The sequence below is a fragment of the Tiliqua scincoides genome, chromosome 2, assembly GCF_035046505.1.
Source record: "Tiliqua scincoides isolate rTilSci1 chromosome 2, rTilSci1.hap2, whole genome shotgun sequence".
Classification (NCBI taxonomy): Eukaryota; Metazoa; Chordata; class Lepidosauria; order Squamata; family Scincidae; genus Tiliqua; species Tiliqua scincoides.
The window spans coordinates 162198532-162216874 of record NC_089822.1 but is presented as its reverse complement, the minus strand read 5'-3'; the positions used below and the strand labels follow the sequence as shown (position 1 = coordinate 162216874).

Here is an 18343-nt window from a genome sequence, read left to right as displayed (position 1 = left end):
TTTGATTCAGGTTTCCAAAGATTACATGGAACAGTTTATTATTTTTTAAATTGCATTTGTAAACCAGCCTTTCCTGTAACTGAGGTTGTTACAGGATGAAAATTAGAATAAGTAACATACATGGATGAAAACTACCATATTTTATCCATACAGCAACCATGTGAGGTGGCCTACACCGAAAGAGAGTAGGCCAATTACAACTATTCTGTAATAGTTTTTTTCTGTGGGAGAGCCGGAGCCAATGTGATGAATGCTAGAATGCTGAATTTTGTCTGAAGAGATTAGAATTCAAATCTCCACCCAGCTGGGAAGCTGGGTCCACCATTATTGGTCTGCGTGATCCTGGACCAATAATATAGCATATGATAGCTTGCCAAATGTCTTAACTTGCATATTCTGCTTGCTACATGGAATAAGAATGGAGTACTTAGATAAATAGGTTAAAACTCTTATACAGGGGTGTCAAATATAAGGCCCAGGGGCTGGATGCGGCCCGCGGAAGCTTTTTATACAGCCCTCAGGCTTTCAGCTGCTGAGTAGTTCTGAGGTGTTACTGCAGGAAGGGCAGCTCACGTGAAAATTGGGCTCTCCCATATCTTGAAATATGATCAAGATTTTTATATTTTCTCTTTTGTTATTTGCAGCTAATGAGTTCCTAAGTGAGAAAAAAGTGTTTATTTTTGGTTATGACCTGTTTAATGACATTACTTCCCACCTAATGACATCACTTCCGGCCCTCAGCAGGCATCATGAATGCTATGTGGCCTTCCATATGAAATGGGTTTGACACCCCTGTTCTTATATGTATATAATTGCACAAACAGGATACATCTTTACAGTTCCATATTTTGGTACATGTGATTGTTGAGTAATACTGGCCTGCCTTCAGTAGTTTGAAGCTATTGTTATTTTATTTTTGGTTTCACACTCATTTTTGTTAGACTTAAAGGTTGTTTTGCATTTGTTGCTGTCAGTTCCCATCCCATCAGATCAACTACACGTTCATACTTTTATGTAAGAAACGAGGAAGAGAGATATTTTGTCATAGAAGGAATTTAACCGGTTACATAAATAATGCACATTTAAAAAATTGAAAACCCAGCTTTGTTCTTAAGTAAGATGCAAGTTTGACAACTGAAACCGTCAAATTTGTCTCGGTAAGTGTTTCATTAGGCTATCGCTGAACAAAAAGAGATTTTGGCAAAAATGAGCACTGTTGCTGAAGAAACCTCTCTAGTTGACAGAAAAGCACTGGCAGAACATGATGAGGAATCTAATGACTGGTTAGTGGCAGATCATCCCAGTATGCCTTAAGCAGCACATATTTTGGGCTTTGGTTTTGTGGTATTATGGCAGGAAGATATTTGCTTTTAATTTTATTGGGCTTAAGTTGCTGAGGAGAGGAATGCATCCTTGTTAGGTTTCATATTGTATAAACTCAGTTTCATTTCCTCTCTGCTCTAATGTTGCTGGCATCCTTGCACACTGCTAAAAGATAAATATAAATTTGTGGGGGAAAACCATGATGATGGATTTAAAATATGTTGTACATTACTTTAAAGGCACAGTTACAGCTAATCATTTGAATGAAGTATGAGACAAGTTATTTTTATATCTCACAATGGATAGTACATGAAATAGAGAAAGTCGATGGTATACATTAGCTTGTGTAAATGACCCAAATGAAGACTTAATGGAATTTTGGAATGAAAATGCAAGCTTGAAAGATCCTGCATATAGGCTGGTGTCAACTAGTGCAGAAGATATTTTTGAAAATGGTGTTCTGTAGAATGTCCTGCATTTCCATTTTGTTGAAGAGGTGTATTTATATATGGATTTGACTCAACATGAATGGCCACTGCAAATGAGAAGGAATGTGCTGATCCCTGGAGAAGGGGAAAAATGCACCTCTTTAAAATGCTTTTCTTACTTTTGTAGAGATTTTTATCTCAGCATGATGAGAAGTACCCTTTAAATGAAAGGAAAACAGTCCTTTACAATAGTTAGAGAGAGGGCAGCCATCTGACAATCCATCAATCATTCTCTCTCTAAGCGAACCCCCCCTGAACAGGTGAAAGAAAGATAATCCTTTCTAAGGGCCTGGAGAGAGGCTGATTGTTGGATTGTCATCTTAATGACTCTATCTTAGCATCACAAAGGTCAGCAAGGCTGTTTTTAAATCACCTAAGGAAACAGACTTTGTTTTTTAAATTGATTTGCTATCTTGCGATTTTTTGCCATCCATGTGAGTTCTGGGAACCCACTCGAATAATGAGACTCAGCCTGTATAGAGAAGTTCCTAACAACAGCATATCCACGTTATTTTTGCAACAGAGGGATGAACAAGAAATAAACAGGTTTGAGCCATTTCTGCCCAACGTTGCATATATGCAACAGGGACCAAATGTGTACATTGTGGGCCGAGCACAAATGGGTTAAAGAAACTTCACACGTCATAAAATGGGTTGCTTCATTTTAAAAAGAAGTTGATATGAACTTGTGCAAGGTCTATAGGAATGAGGATTGCTATATAAGGATCTGGAAATCCTGAATAAAGGCTTCTCAAAGCTAATAACTTCCATCTTGAAAAGGATACTTTATCTTCCACTGCTGTGCATGGATCTGGTTTTATTGGTACATGCTTGCAAGGCCAAAACTATGAGTCTCCTTTCCTTTGGTTGTTTTCTTGGCTGCTGCCAATTAAGTGCCATAATGCTTTGGGAAGCATATCTTGGTTGGGCATAGCTGCCTTGTTGATTACCTAGTGTGCTTCTAGAATGGAAAGTTATACATTGATGCAGAGCTGGTTGGAACAATATTTAGCCCACGGGCTTCTGTTCACACATTTGTGCTGTGAACATCCTTCACCTACTTCCCAACACACAGGGGTTTTAATTGCAGGGAAGTGCTGCTAATTCTGGTATTAATGCTAATAATGCCATCTAAAGTTCAAACTTCTCCCTTCCATGTGATTAAGTTAAAAAGCCTGGCTGTGCCAGAAAGTGGGCAGAACATGTATGATCACAGCATGCTCTCACTACAAATGTGCAGAAAGGGCTGGAATATGAAGTATAGTCTGAACTGAGTACCATCGGCCCACAGTTGCTGCTAGCCACCTTGACTTGGAACTGGATGTCTACCTATTTTCAGACAGGCAGGCAGGCTATGTACTTTGAAACAGAAATAATTTCAATAGCATTCAGTGTACAGTAACTCTTTCCTTCCTCTTTACAATTCTATATGGTAAGTAATTTACCAACGATATGTCACCAATCCATTTTACTGATGAATAATGATAGCTCAATCCTAATCACATTCCCACATTGTGGTGCATCAGGGCTGGTGCAGCCTTCGCCACATCCAGTATGGAAATTGTGACTGATGGAGTCTCCTTGAGGTAAGGGGACCTGGGTAAAGCTGTAGCAGTCCCTATGGGGCTACTAGGATCCACACCAACTTTATAGCTAGTGCAAATCCAGGTCGCCCCATTTCAGGGTTAGGAAATGGATCAGATATTGTGGGATCCTCCTTTACCATCCCCACCCCTCCCAGGCCTGATTCACCCGCCTGCTGGCCTCCCCTCACCCCGTTGCACCCTCTTTGTCCCCATTCTGCTCTCCTTCCGTCTTGTGGCGCACCTACCTGCTCCAACAAGTGCTGACCTCAGGTGTTGGCCTCCTTATGGCATGTTTGTGACAGTGCACATGCTTGTCCTGCCGGTGGAGGCTGACATAGGTTTGGGCTGAATCTAACAGTTGTTAACTAGGCCAAAAAACCATTGGCTGAAAGGATTTGAATTCTGCCCAAGTGGTAGGACATTTTTATATTTCCTCTAAAAATTAAAATGCAATATTTACTGTTAGTTGTTGTGGGAGGAATTTACACACACACTGAAAAAATTTGTTTTAAAAGCTCACAAAGTGTGTGTGTGTGTGTGTGTGTGTGTTGTAATATACACTATGAGTTATATCTGCAGAGGAACCCCTATGAAACTTCTGAACTTTACCCCAAAGCACAGAGGTATTAATGAATTGCAATTGATACACTTGGAGCATAATGTTTATCAGAGGCCACAGAAGAGACAATTTCATAACAAATGGTGAATATTTCTGAGGATAGGTACAGTATTTGACTTTTGTAAAGTACACGTTTGCTGCAGATTTTCTTATCAAACTTTTTAGTTCTTCTAAAAGCCTAATGTGCAGATACAGCACGTTTTGAGAAGTAGCTTGATCACAAGCAGAGGGAGGTAGGGCACGCACGGGCCCTGTGGTTAGCAGAATGTTAGCCAGGCCCTAGCCCAAGCGGAAATGTGAGTGGTTGTAAGGCATCCGGTGCGTGAAAAGAGAAGGAAGTGGTCTGCATCAGGCTGCTGGGGAGCTGTTGGGCCTCTGCCCTTTCCGTGGATGAGCTGGCTTCTCTGATGTGGGTAAATGTAACCTTTTACATCAGATCTTGCAGAAAAACATTCAGCTTGCATCCTTCAGAGTAGCTTATCACAGTTAAATGGTTAAGTCCAACAGCGTGAAAGGAAATGCCATGTATGAGTTGCTACTGTCTTAAAAAGGACCAGTTATTGAAACAGAAACTATGCACAATGGTGGGAGGTTTTGTTCTTTGAGGGGAATTTTTTTCTTTAATTTTCCATGCTGGAACACATTTAAATTGTTTCATGGTTAATAATCTGCACCTGTTATCAGAAGGAAAATATGCTTATAAAAGCACTTTCAGGACCTGTGAAACGCTTAGGTACAAAATGCTATTTCTGCTGGTGGTAGCCCAGCGTGTTTAGAAGAATGTCATTATTCTCTATGACATCTTAAACTCCTGTGAGTCTTAAAACATGGTGATGAGAGAGGCTATTACAATCGGGTATTTCTTCGGTCCAGGAAAGTCAGTCCCATGTCCATACCCCCTCGCACCCAAGGGTTATTGCACACTGAGGGCGCCATCCTAACCAACTTTCCAACCCTGGCATAGCTGTGCCAGTGGGGCCTGTGCGTCATCCCACAGTTGGGGGGCGGTCATGGAGGCCTCCTCAAGGCAAAGCAATGTTTGTTCCCTTACCTCAGAGTTGCGTTGTCCTTACCTCAGTGCTGGAAAGTTGGTTAGGATTGAGCCCTGAGTCTGTGACAATTTAATATGGGAAACCACTAGAATAGTGGTTCCCAAAGTTGATGATACCACTCCTTGTGTTAGAGCTACCTAAGGCAGCTCTAGGAGGCATGAGAGCGGTAGGGGTGCTGGAGGTGGTGGGATTACGACACCATGCTGGCAAATGGCACTCCAAATTTTTGCCTCTGTATAGTGCTAAAATCCAGTGGAAAACATTGAAATTTTTAATGAATAAATCACCAGAGCTCTAGTCCAAGTATACCATGTGTTGAGAAACTGTCATTGCTGTGTGTGGTTTTTTTATTGTCATTGGGTAGAAATGGCAGAAGCAGAAAAATTGACGAAATATAGACAATACTTTGAAGTGTGGATTTATACCAGCACCAACAAATCAGCAGCTGCCGATGTGCCTAATATGTGGAAAGGTCTTTTCTAATGAGACTGATTGAACATTTCAAGAAGGCACAACCTGACAACTTAACATTTTTTCCAGTTACTTTGTGACAAATTTCAAAAGTGGCCAATGCTGTGTAGCATGTTTTGGAGTGTTTCGTGATAGTTTGTGTGCATCATACAGCATTTCATGGTTGATTGCTAAGTCTGAAAAGCAACATACACTTGGTGAAGAATTCATCCTACCAGCAGTTAGTGAGGTTCTGAGCGCTGTTTTGCATAAATCACCACACAGTATAATTAAGACAGTTTATCTCGGCTACAATTCAGTGCAAAGGCACGTGGTTGAAATGGCTGAAAATGTGGAAGACACATTGTGCAGCATGCTAAGGGCAACAGAATGGGCATTACAGCTGGATGAGTCATCTTTGGCAGGCAGTGAATCTTTGCTTCTTGCTAATGTGTGCTTTAAAGTTTGACTCGAGTTTTTTGCAAGGCAACTAAGAACAGATATTAAAGAGGGGGGATTTAATATTTTGTGGTGTTGAGCAATTCTTCAAGGATAATGATATTCCACTTACTAACAGACTTGCTTGTGCACTATGGGTATTGTGCTTTTCTGAAAAAGCAGTACCATGTGTTTTTACCATTCACTGTGTCATTCATTGTCCACATCTGGTTGCAAAAATTCTGTGATCACCTGCACAAGTCATTGCAAACTGTCATTACTGCAGTGAATACAATCAAGTTCTATCAGAGCTCTCTGTTGAGAATGAGTAAGATTTTGAACATTTGCTGCTTTATACTAAAGTTTTGTTGGCTATTAAAAGGTGACTATGCAAGATGTTTGTGCCTTTTTCACTTGGTTGTGGAGTTTTTGAAGTCACAAGTGCATTGCTCAGTGATAAAGAGATCAAGCATGACAGTACTTATTTATTAGAACTATTTGCAAAGTACAGTGAAATGAATTTGCAGTTGCAAGGAAATGAGGTCAATCTTATTAAGGCCAAACCTGAGACATCTCTATGTTTATTTAAAAAGTTAACTCTATTCAAGAACAATATAGGCTGCCATGTACTATACCAATTTCCAAGCCTATCTGAGCTTGACGAGAAAGATGGGATAAAAGATGATGATCTGCAACTTTATTTGATGACCATTTGGATATGCTTGAAGATATGTCTAAGTGATTTGGTGACCTTTGGATGGAAATTCCAGATTGGATAAATAAGTTGATAAATTAGTTTTCAGTAGTAGTTGTGGAAGAGCTAATTATGTTATAAAATAATATTGAACTGAAGCCATGGTATGATTAAAAAATTAATCCATGAGTTTTTTTACTCCATCAGAAAGGAAATTTCCATCAGAAAGGAAATTTCTGATTGCTGGGCTGCACTATGGGCACTATGCACTTATGAAGCTCCTTGTTGTATTTCCAGTATAATATTTGGTGGAACATGGTTTTAGTCCATCCAACTTCTCTCCAAGCAAAAAAATTGACTCCAAATTACTAAACTTAGTGATTTAAAACTCCTGCTAAGTGACTTTAATCCAGACATAGAGACACTGGGAAACTGGTATCACTTAACCCATCCAATGTATTTAAGAATGTACTTAATGGTGAAATAATTACTGAATGTAATATCTAAGATTACTGCTAAATGACTGTCAGATTTTGAAAGCTGTTCTCACTGGATCAAGTTCATCAATTTTGTTGAATAAATTAAAAAGTTGAATTGGATTTTGTATAAATATGCAGTTGTTGTTGTTTTGAATTTGTGTTCAAACTCTTTTCCACCCAAGACATTTTTTAAAAATAAAAATGCAAGTACTCAGAATTCTGTTCAGTCTTCCATATTTTGAACAAGATTATACCCAGTGACTTACAGTGCAATCCCACATCAGCAGAGTACTACTTAGAGGAGACATGGTCAGGTGGTTGAGCTGAAGGCTGCCCAAAGAATGTTAAGCAGGAGTTGTCCTGGTTGAAAATTGGATGGGAGACTAGAAAAAAAAGCTTGACACACTGTCATGAGAGGACAGAGCCAGGAGAAGTTACTGATGTGAGTGTGAGAGAGGTTCACAAACTCATAAACAATGCCATAGGAATGAGAAGGAGTATGGAGAATCGGCTTCCAAGAAAGAAAGTTGATGTTGCGCCTGCTGGAAGCTCAAAAGGCATACCCAGATGCCAGATATGATGGCCACACCATGAAGGATTCCATCTGGCTCTACAGGTGTTTCAGTAATGGACCTGCCCTGCTATACAACCCGGGGCAAAGGTCTGCGATGCTGCCCCCTGCACCACCCGGCCCCCTGCTTACCCAGTGCAATGGAGCCTCGACCAACTGGGAAAGCATTGTGAGGCTTCCCTGTAGTCTTAAACAGTACTTTCAAGAAACCTGCATAAGAATTGCATTGGAAGTCTCCGAAGGCTTCCAACATGATCTGGAGTGTTGGGGCATTTGCCCCCTTCCCCCCCCCCACAGGCCTACCACTGGAGTATTTGTAGAACAATTATTGTAAAAACTCATTTGAAATAATGATGAGTTTAGTACAGGTGTGGCCTACTATCCACAAGGGTTCAGTTCCAGAAACACCCCCCCCCCGGTGGTTAACTGTAACCACAGATACCAGGGAATGCCCCTTATGCCCTATAAGGCATGAAAAATGACACTTCCAGTTTCATGGAGCAACCAGAAGTTTTTTGTTTTTTTTTAACAATTTCTGCTCAACGATGCATGTACCCAACAGAGATCAAATGTGTACATCTTGGGGCTAACTGTAAGGCTTGGTCTGAGCCCAGAGGAGGCCACAGACAGACATGTGTGACCTCTCTGGGCTCAGAGGACCCTCTGGAGGTGCATGCTGGGGGGCCCCCATGGACCAAATCCACGGATACAGGGGGCCTCTGTATAGCCCTGCCTGTATGAGCAGCCTTGAGTCTGTAACACTCGCAAAATGTGTTGGTAAGACTCTCACAATGAGGGTCAGTGAGAAAGGCAAATCCTGCTGTGGCCGTCCCTGCCATCATCATCATCCTATCCTGATATGTGGTATTTGAGATTCAGCTATATGTTACTATTATAAGTTGCCTTGTAACCATTTTATAGCAAAACATGAGGGTGAAATGTGGTTATACAAATGCAACTGTGTGGATAAAGTCCAATGCTGCAAGCTGACATTTGTACAGTGGAAAAGCAACATCAGAAGTACTTAACACTTTATCAGTTCACCATTCAGTTTACATAATGTGCGAATCAGATATAATGTGCAAATTTGAGGAACTGGAATATGGTAACCCTATCTTTATTACTTGGTACTTTTACTAAAAAGAACCATCTTGCCAAGGGGGAAGAGAAAGAAGGCTTCCCCCTTCCATTTGAGGTGGCCCCTCTCCCAACTGTTACCTCAGGACAACTGGCAACTGTCCTAAGGGAAGAGAGAGAACCCAATTTAGAAGTGCAGCATGAAAACATTTTGGCTTAAAAAAAGTCTGCTGCTTCTCCTTTTTTGTGCAACTTGCCTGAAATAACTTTTTTTTTGAACCAACTTTTTTTTGAACCATTTTTGTGCAACTTGCCTGAAATAATGTGTTTCATGTTATGCGTTGGCAATATTTCACAAGGGTTTATTACTCTGTTTTGTTCTGTGACTGTAAGTTATCGGTTGTGGAAAGAGTAGACTGTAACTTTAAAACTAAATTACCGGTAAATAACATTTTTCTTCAGAGTGGCCATAGAAGTATGAAATGTAAAGATGGTCATATTAAAACCACATAACTTTTGCACTGCTCAGATATATTTCTATCTAATATGGATTGTCATTGGGGATAGTGTTTCCTTGCAAGACTTTGGTGTCTGCTTTCATACTATATAGCATTATTCTTGGTAGTGCCTGCTCCATGACTTTAGCTTGCAACTTTGATTGTGGCACAGTAGCAAGTGTTTATTGCAAGATGTCGTTCAACCTTTTCTTTCTAGAATTTTATTCCCTTGTAGCTGTGTGTGTCATTGTCTCACCACAGGCCAGCCACAAATTCACCACAAATGCAACCTGCAGTTTAGAAAGCAAAGGCTATGCTATTTTATTAGACGTAGATGTGTGTGTTTTGTTGTTATGATAAACCCAAGGAGCCTTGGATTTGGGTATATAAATTACAAGGTGGTGGTTAGAGCTTAGTGCAGCTTTTACATCATTAGCTGCAACTGCTGTAGCAACAATGCCGTTAGGACTCTTCTCAAATAATGTTCCAGAAGGCTGAGAGTCTCTGTCATTGTACTGAGCTGCATCAATGGCATGAACAGGAGAGGTGTTGGCAGAAAGCTGATTTTGGGCAATGTGTCACATTTCACATGGAAAACAGCCCTGCAGTTGCAACATCTATCTAGAAACAGAAAATGTTCTCTTACAGCTACGGTATGAAGCAGCAGCAGCAGCAGCCATAAGCCAATCATGTCTCTATTCCATCTCCTGTTTTTGTATGTTTCAAAATTTTAAGTTCAAACATTCCTACCGTTTGACAGGCATTTTACTACTCTAGAAATAGTGCAGGATAGCCACTTTTGTGCTTATTTGGCTACTGTATTTGAAAAGTTAGCAGCAAAGCTGCTGCTGCTACTCTACATATTCATTTTATGATTCTTAATTTATGAACAAAACAGAGCCCTTATTGAAGTCTGCCTCGGGTGACATGTACAGTGCAAAAGGGGAAAAAGAAGTTTGGCTTGGAGTGGAGAGGGGAGAGTTTTCTGTCATAAAATTATTCATAGATCTGCCCAGCAGATGTTGGCAATTGCCAAAGGGAACAGAGGCCATTCTGTGGTCAGCCAGCATGCTTCGTTTCACGTGGGCAGATCAAGGCTGAAGGCAGCAACTATTTCCTCTTAGCACGCTGGGCCGACAGTATGAGCAGCCTGTGTGGGCAACAGCCTGGTTAGTTATACAAAGTCACTTTTGTAATTGTATGGTTTTGTTAATAGGTAAGAAGGGACTAAAGTTAGTCTCGCTGTCTACTTTTTAATAAAAACTTGACTCTTGAGCATAGATGATGTCTGTATTTCAAGATTGAATGTTCTTCCTACTAACTTAGGATTATTTTTTATGCATAAGTATACTCATTGGCTCTGTGAAGTTAATGTTCCCTCTTTTGATTAGAAACAGATTAAAGACTAACTACCTACTCCTATATGTTTATTTACACACAACTCCCACCACGTTTAGTAGGATGCAGAGGCATGTGTCCAACTCCAAGTACAGGTCCAACCTTGTTATACACAGATTTGACTCAACACGAATGGCCACTGCAAATGAGAAGGAATGCTGATTCCTGGAGAAGGGGAAAAATGCAGCCCTTTAAAATCACAGTTTAAAAAGCTGCTTTTTACTGTTGTAGAGAGATAATCATGCAAGTGATTACAGATTTTAATTATCCACAGATTTTTCTATCTCAATGTGATGAGAAGTACCCTTTAAAGTAAAGGAAAACAGTTCTTTAACACTAGTCTCATAAATGCAAGAGAGGGCAGCCAGCTGACAATCCATCAATCATTCTCTCTTGAGGCACAAGGCAAACCCCTCCCTTCCCCCTGAGCATGTGATTATCACCTCCATTCTTTCCCCCTCACTGTGGCTCCTGGTGAAGGTAGGGATTGCTGCTTCCTAGTGAAGCCTAAGTGTCTGGAGAGAGACTGATTGCCTCTGTGTGCATTACAAAAGATCAGCAAGGCTGTTTTTAAATCACTGGAGCAAAGAGACTTTGTTCTTTAATTGATTTGCTTTAGTTTGTTTTTTGCCATCCACATGAGTCCTAGGAAGGGAACCTTCTAGAATAATGAGACTTAATCTGTACCAGTGAACAGTCAGAATAGGAGGGGAATGAGGAAGGAGAAGGGAGGTGGGAAGGATGGACAAGCATATTGGACTGAGCAGACGGTGGCCAGATGTGCTCAGGGGGCCCCTAAAGCTGTAGTTTGCAAACTCTCCAGGAGTTTGAAACCCTCAGTAAGTCCTTGCGGGGTTGAGGAGGAGGCAGTGGGGAGGGAAGGCAGCGACATGAGCGCTCCACTTTCACTTCTGCTGACCTGGGGAGCCCTACAGGCGCTCGTGCAGGGCTCCCCACACCCCAGGACGGCTGCTGCAGGGACTGGTGAGTGCATCCCAGTCCCTGCAGCCCCAGTAGAAGTGAAAGTGGAGCGATCGTGCGCCACTTCCGGTTTAGCAGGGTCAGGACGCGATAGCTCACTTTCACTTCTAAAGCTTCAGGGAGCCTTGCAGATAGTTGTGCAGGGCTCCCCGCACCCCCAGGAGACTGCAGGACACTCTGGTAAGTACAGCCAAGCACCTACAGCCCCCTGAGTGGCGTGATCCTGGGGATTGCACCGCTGCCGCCTCCCTGCCTCCTGGCTGCCCCCGCCCTTTAAGGCGAAAGAGACCAGGGCCCACAGGCTGGGGTGTTGTGATGCCCCAGTATGAAAACCTCTGCCCTAAAGGGATCTGGGGGAGCCCCAGGGTTCCTAGGGGCATACTTTGAGAACTGCTGGATTAAACTATAGACTAGGTATCTATATTAAATAAAAGCTGATATGGTGAAAGTGGTAGGATTGTAATTTTGGGGTGATCTGATATTTTACTTGCCTGTAGACCTGAGGAACAAATAAACATAGAATAAAATTAAGACTATAATCTTGATTTAATCCATCTTTTCAAAATGTTCATAATATCTGAGGGCTCACATTTACTTTTGTAATACTAAAGTTTGTTAGGATCTGTGCTAAGAAAATTTATGACCAATTTAAATAAGCAGAAAAACATATGGAACAGTACTACTTGGATTGTATTGATCAAACAAACATAGCTGCATGTTTGTCCTTCACATAAAACTCTTTCTGTATACGAAATGGTGTGTTGGAGAAAAATATAGGGTAAAAATTTTTCATCAAATGTGCTACTATTCCAATATTTTTTTCTTTAACACAGGTTCATTCCAACATGTTACCTCATTTACTGAGGTGGAATACTTCAGAAAGCGTTCTGCTAGTTGTTACGTGCACACTTTTAAATACTGTGTCTCACTTGAACTTCTGTGAGGTGGAAACAGCCCTGAACCAGATGTTTCCTCATCCCTGGATGTATTCCAGTCAGAGGTCAAAGTGTCAGTACTACATTGTCTCATCTTTGAACCATCTTGTGCCCTTTATGAATGATTTCAACCTTTCATTAATTTTCATTTTACTTGCGTTGCATGAAAGTTTTCACTCAGTGAAAAATAGAGTAGCAATGAATTTCACTCATTTCCAAGGAATTAAATGGCCCCTTCCTATACAAGGTCTTCAACAGTGTATCTTATAACCTGCTGCCATGAGTCTTGGTCTGGTGCCACAGAAGCTACACTGCTGTCAGGGCTGCAAGTGCAAATGAATGGAAGCTTTGCACATGTACCAGCAGCTCACCCAACCCACACCAGATCAGGTAAGGTATTAAAAATTTTAAATGTTGTTTAGAGTCTTTCAAGAGGTGTTTTCTTTGAGAAACTCAATACAGGGTACAAGCCATGATGTGTATGCGCAACCTCCTGATTCTAGAAATGGGCTATGTCAGAATGCCAGATGCAAGGGAGGGCACCAGGATGAGGTCTCTTGTTATCTGGTGTGCTCCCTGGGGCATTTGGTGGGCCGCTGTGAGATACAGGAAGCTGGACTAGATGGGCCTATGGCCTGATCCAGTGGGGCTGTTCTTATGTTCTTAGAAACAGCTTTACTAAAATGTTACTTTAGGTGTTTTCAAAGACATACATGTGGCCAGTGAAACTTCACAATCATTTTTTGCAAGGGAGAAGATCAAATCCTCAAGCCCTGTCAGAAACTGTTCCTGAAATTCTCTTTTCACATCCAGGCAGCCCAATCCTATTGGTCTGCCCTGCTGGCAGAAAGTGGTCCATTAGTGCTGGCTGCTGAAAAACACTAGTAATGTGTTCCTTATGTGGTGGAGCAGGTAAGCTAGTGGGGGTGACTGCAGTGGGGGGGATATGGAACAAGGGCAGAGATGTGTGAACCTGAGTTGGGAGAGACAGGGTGGGATGACTGTAGGAGGAGGTGGATCTGATAGCAGTTGGATCAGACTTAAACCTCCTTTTCCATCCAAAGCCTCCACCCTTCCTGCTGGTTACAGCATGTGCCTTTTTGGCATGGCTGCACTGGGGTGTGTGTGTAAGGATAGGATTGGGCTGTAAGTTTCCAAGGCTGTTTGTGGTATGGTACAGTGGTCTGTTTTTTGAGAAACCTTCGTAAGTCCCCTGTGGGCATATGAGACTTGTTTTACAATTGTCTGTATTGGGGCTATAGATTCTGGTGATTTAGGTCAGTTCAGATATTAGACTTTATAGCTGGAAACCAGTTGGAAATCCGAGAAGGGGGATTCACGGTAAGTACAAATCTCCCCATTTCCTTTCTTCAGTGAATGACTTATAGTCATTCTTTTACACAGTGAATCAGCTTCTTACTAGTTCTGCTTGTATGGATTCAAGACTAGTACAAGAATTTCTTATGTAAATATTTTTGTATGAGAAGTCATCTCCAGTTGTAAATTAACTGCACATTAATGTCTTTCTATTTTGTATGTCAGGAAAAAGGGAAGAATTAGAAGAATGAACTTTTTAGAAAATTCTATTTATTTAGCATGATTTATTTATATCTGGATTTCTGAATGCTAGAAAGTAGTGGTACAAGCCCCTTGGCTAAAATTTTGAATCAACTCAATAATTGCAAGCTTCAGAAAGCACTTGCCTTTTTCCTGAGCGTTCTCTTGCAGTACCTAAGGTCACACTTCTATGTTGATGATGGTGCAACAGTTATAGCTCTCAATACTTTCTGCCATGAAGAACTGCTGGGAAGTTCAACCCTTTCCCTCTGTACCATGTGCCTGCACACAAGGAAAGGATTTAGGTTTGAATGGGTGACATCTATTACATACAGTGTTCAGAAGAAGCAGTTGAGATACCGTAGATAGGTATAGTACGTGAAATTTTTGCCAAGTAATCAAGCCCCAATTCTCACTTCGCCTTATCTCTGGGTCAATCAGAGGGCAGAGCCTTTCAACTCTGAACAGGTTCTTTCTCCTCTAAGCTTAGGCAGGCAGCTGGTTAGTTGCTATAGTTACTTTCCTGGGACGTTTCAGCCAAAGTTAACCTTTTATTCCCCTCCGTTCCCTTTTGCTGCTGCAACCCGATTCCCTTTTGCAAAGACTTTGCATTTGGCAGAGGTCTTTTTTTTCAACACCAGGATGGGATCCCCTTTCCGTTTGAAACAACAATTCCCAGGCTACAATGCAGCATTACTTAAGAATAACACGCATGGAAAGCAGTTGGTCTACTTCTGAGTAAAAAGGATTGCAAATATATGCAGCTGCATCTCTCTGCTGTGAATTGAATTGCACACTCTCAGTTATGTGTTATGGGTTGTATGTTGTATGTTGTATGTAGAGCTTCTGGCTTAACATACCAGACACCTTAAAGGTGGATTTGATTCATGGTTCTCCTGCAGTGGTTGCCAACCTTTTTCACTTGCATATCCCTTGGCAATAATAAATTGTACCCTTCATATTAGCAAAATGTTTGTAATAATACAAGCCCTCATCTCCTCCATATGAAAACTCAGACTTCATGTATTCATCACAGTGTTTTCTCTTTTTATCTGTCTGAGGAACAGAAGACTCTGCCTTTGCACTGTTTTGCACCAGAAGTGTGCTGAGAAATTCTGGGTGATTGATCACTTTCCATATTATGTTTCAGCTTTTTTACTGTGCTGGTTTTCAATCACTGGTTCATACATGAATTGATGACCAAAAACTAGCTGTTGGTGAGGCTTTCAAAGCCAACTAGCTACCTCCCTTCCTGCCTTGCTGGTCCTTGCAAGGCATTCTGGAGCATGACCTGCCTTTTTCTACCATTATTCGATTCTTTTTCAAGTACCCCTAAAGGTCCTGTTGAGTGTCCCTGGGAGTACATGAATACCAGGTTGGGAACTACTGATTTATTGGTATGTTGTTTACAGTGCACTTACTCTGATAGTGTTTACAAAAAGGTGGTGAAGACCAGAATTTAAAAAGAATGAAAATGTATTTTATGATCTTTTACTATGTTTTTAATAAATTGGAGGCTACAGTTCTTAGGTAACAATTAGTAGTAGGTTATTTTTCAGGATCTGGCCTGGGGTAAAATCAGACAAAACTATAGTCAGACACCCCTCTAAGTTTAACCCCCGACTTATCCGAGGGTCATAGAAAATTCCATGATTGTTGGCTCAAAACATGCCCTCGACTTAACTGTGTGGTCGACTTATAGGCGAGTATCTGCGGTGATTGATCCAAGCAAAGGTCTTTTACTTGTGTTAATTGGGAGGCTGCTGCTTTGGCAGTTCTGTTGCTGAGCTGGGATTCACAGCTGTTGTATGGTTTAGGAGTATTTCATGTGCACCAGTACTTCTCTTTATCCATGGGGTCTTGTTGTTCCTTGATTTCTCCAGACTACACCCGATGTACATTTCCTTCCTAGTTTTGAGAAGCCCAGAGAATTATGTATCATCTAGTTTGTTTCTGCTATTTTATCTTATTTTTGCTGAATTCTCTGTTATTTTTCACTTAGTATGCAAAATTTGTACTTGACTGACTTCCTTTACTAATGTCTACCTCCTCAGTAATTTTCTCTTGGTGACTTGTCTAAATCATTTGGCTATAATGATGAGTAATTGTGCATTTCAGCTATTACAGTCAGTTGCTTCAGCAAGAAATTATAAAGTAAACCAGGGGGGTGCAATATAAACTGCAGCCTGGATTCTGTCAATCAACAAATTTTAAAGGTTGGCTTACTGTGGAACCAAAATGTAGCAAGGAGCTCCACCTTCCTATTTGTCTTTACAGTCAGCCCTCGGCATCCCAGAACCCCCATCGATACCGAAACCTGTTGATAACCAAATCCACACGTCAGGGTTCTCACCTGACCTCCTAACACAATCAGAAGTGTCTTCCAGTCACATCCAGATGTGTTTTGAGGCCAGGAGAGACCGCATGCAGCTTCTCCAGGCCTCAGAAAGCCTCTGGGATGCAACCGGAAAGTATTTCCGGCCATGTCTGGGAGATCAGGTGGGGCCTTCCACCATGGGTTCTGAACTCTTGGTGAGTCAAATCTGAGGGTTCAAAAATGGCTGATAAAAAGGGCCCACCTTTACTTTGTTAACTTTTCTCTGTAAATCTCACTGAGGTTCCAGTTCACGCAAACACATTTGGCCCTTTGTAATTGAATCCCCACAACATGCTGAATTTGTATAGAAATCTTATTATGCCTATTGCACAGTGGAGTGAATGGCTGATGCCTGAATGACATGGTAAGTTGTGAAAGAAGCCTAATGAAGATTCTGCAGGAGGGAACAATTTGCACGCCATTTTTAAGAATGACAGTGGTGATGACAATGGTGATGATTATATGGTGAGCCAAGTTATTCCATCTGCTGTGAGTGTGGGAGGATGGAGGCCAGAATGTGAAACCAGATCAGAAAGAAACATCTGAATGTTGTGGTTCTTGAAAGATAGAACCTTCTTTCAGTTGTAAAAATCCCTACAGGGATTTAAATAGCTTGCCTATGTAAACCGCCTTGAATAAAGTCTTGAATAAAGACCAAGAAAGGCGGTATATAAATACCTGTATTGTTGTTATTATTATAGATTATATGACTGGGATAGTTTAGCTTAAAACCCAGAAATGGTTGAGTTTGCTCAACTCCCTTTGTAGGTTTTGTGAATCTAGAAAGAACATAGAAAGCTGCCTTATACTGAATGAGACAATTGGTCTGTCTAGGGCAATATTTTCAATGCAGACTCACAGTGGCTTTCTTGGTGGTCTTGTTTCTCTGCCCTAGCCGAATATGCTAGGAATCATTTTGCATGCAAAGTGTGCTCTACCTCTATCCACAACCTTTCTCTTGTTGCTTAAGATGAAGCAGTTGGATAGTTTGTGCAAAATGAAAGTATTCTTTTACTTGAAGGAATACTTGAGGGGTCTAAGAAAGGACCCGGGTTGGAGGAGCAAAGCTAGGAAAGGGGATGATTAGAGGTGTTTGAAAATGGTGTTATTTACCTTATTCAGAAGTAAGCCCATTGGGTTCAATAAAACTTAGGCTGTATTCCTATCTTGCCCACAGTAAACAAACTCTCTATGGCAGTGATTCTCACACATTTAGCACTGGGACCCACTTTTTAGAATGAAAATCTGTCAGGATTCACTGGAAGTGATGTCATGACCAGAAGTGACATTATCAAGCAGGAAAATTTTTAACAATCCTAGGCTGCAATCCTACCCACACTTACCCAGGAGTAAGTCCCATTTCCTATCAAAGTACAAGTCTGTCACATTTCCCCAAATGCAGCCACATACCATGGTAGCATCAAGTCTAATATACTAAAAATAAAATATTGAAATGAATGGGGACCCACCTGAAATTGGCTCGCGACCCACAGTTTGAGAAACACTGCTCTATGGATAAGATGTTGGTAGTGCTGCCACCAGCAATACTGCCCCCTTCCTGGCCTCATCTACCCTCCTCCCTACCCCTATATCTGCCCTGTTCATTTATGTTTAAATATCAAGTGCTTTGCACCCTCACTGAAGCTTTTCCATTTTACTTTTTGATGCTTAAACGCCTCTATATATCACATTGCAGAATCTTATTTTTCTTAGAGCCTCCACCTCCTGTCAAACTGCTTAGCTGGCAATACGTGTCACTGGCCAAGGGAATGTTTTCTCATTTGGAGCTGATAAAGGTCAGATAGATAATTTTAAAGTCTG

At 41.2% G+C, this 18343-nt stretch overlaps 1 protein-coding gene across 2 annotated transcripts in view; it reads left to right on the top strand.

Annotated features, from left to right (window-relative positions):
- The window catches only part of B3GNTL1 (UDP-GlcNAc:betaGal beta-1,3-N-acetylglucosaminyltransferase like 1), a 228675-nt gene that overhangs the window by 56182 nt on the left and 154150 nt on the right, over positions 1-18343 (top strand). The window lies entirely within an intron of this gene.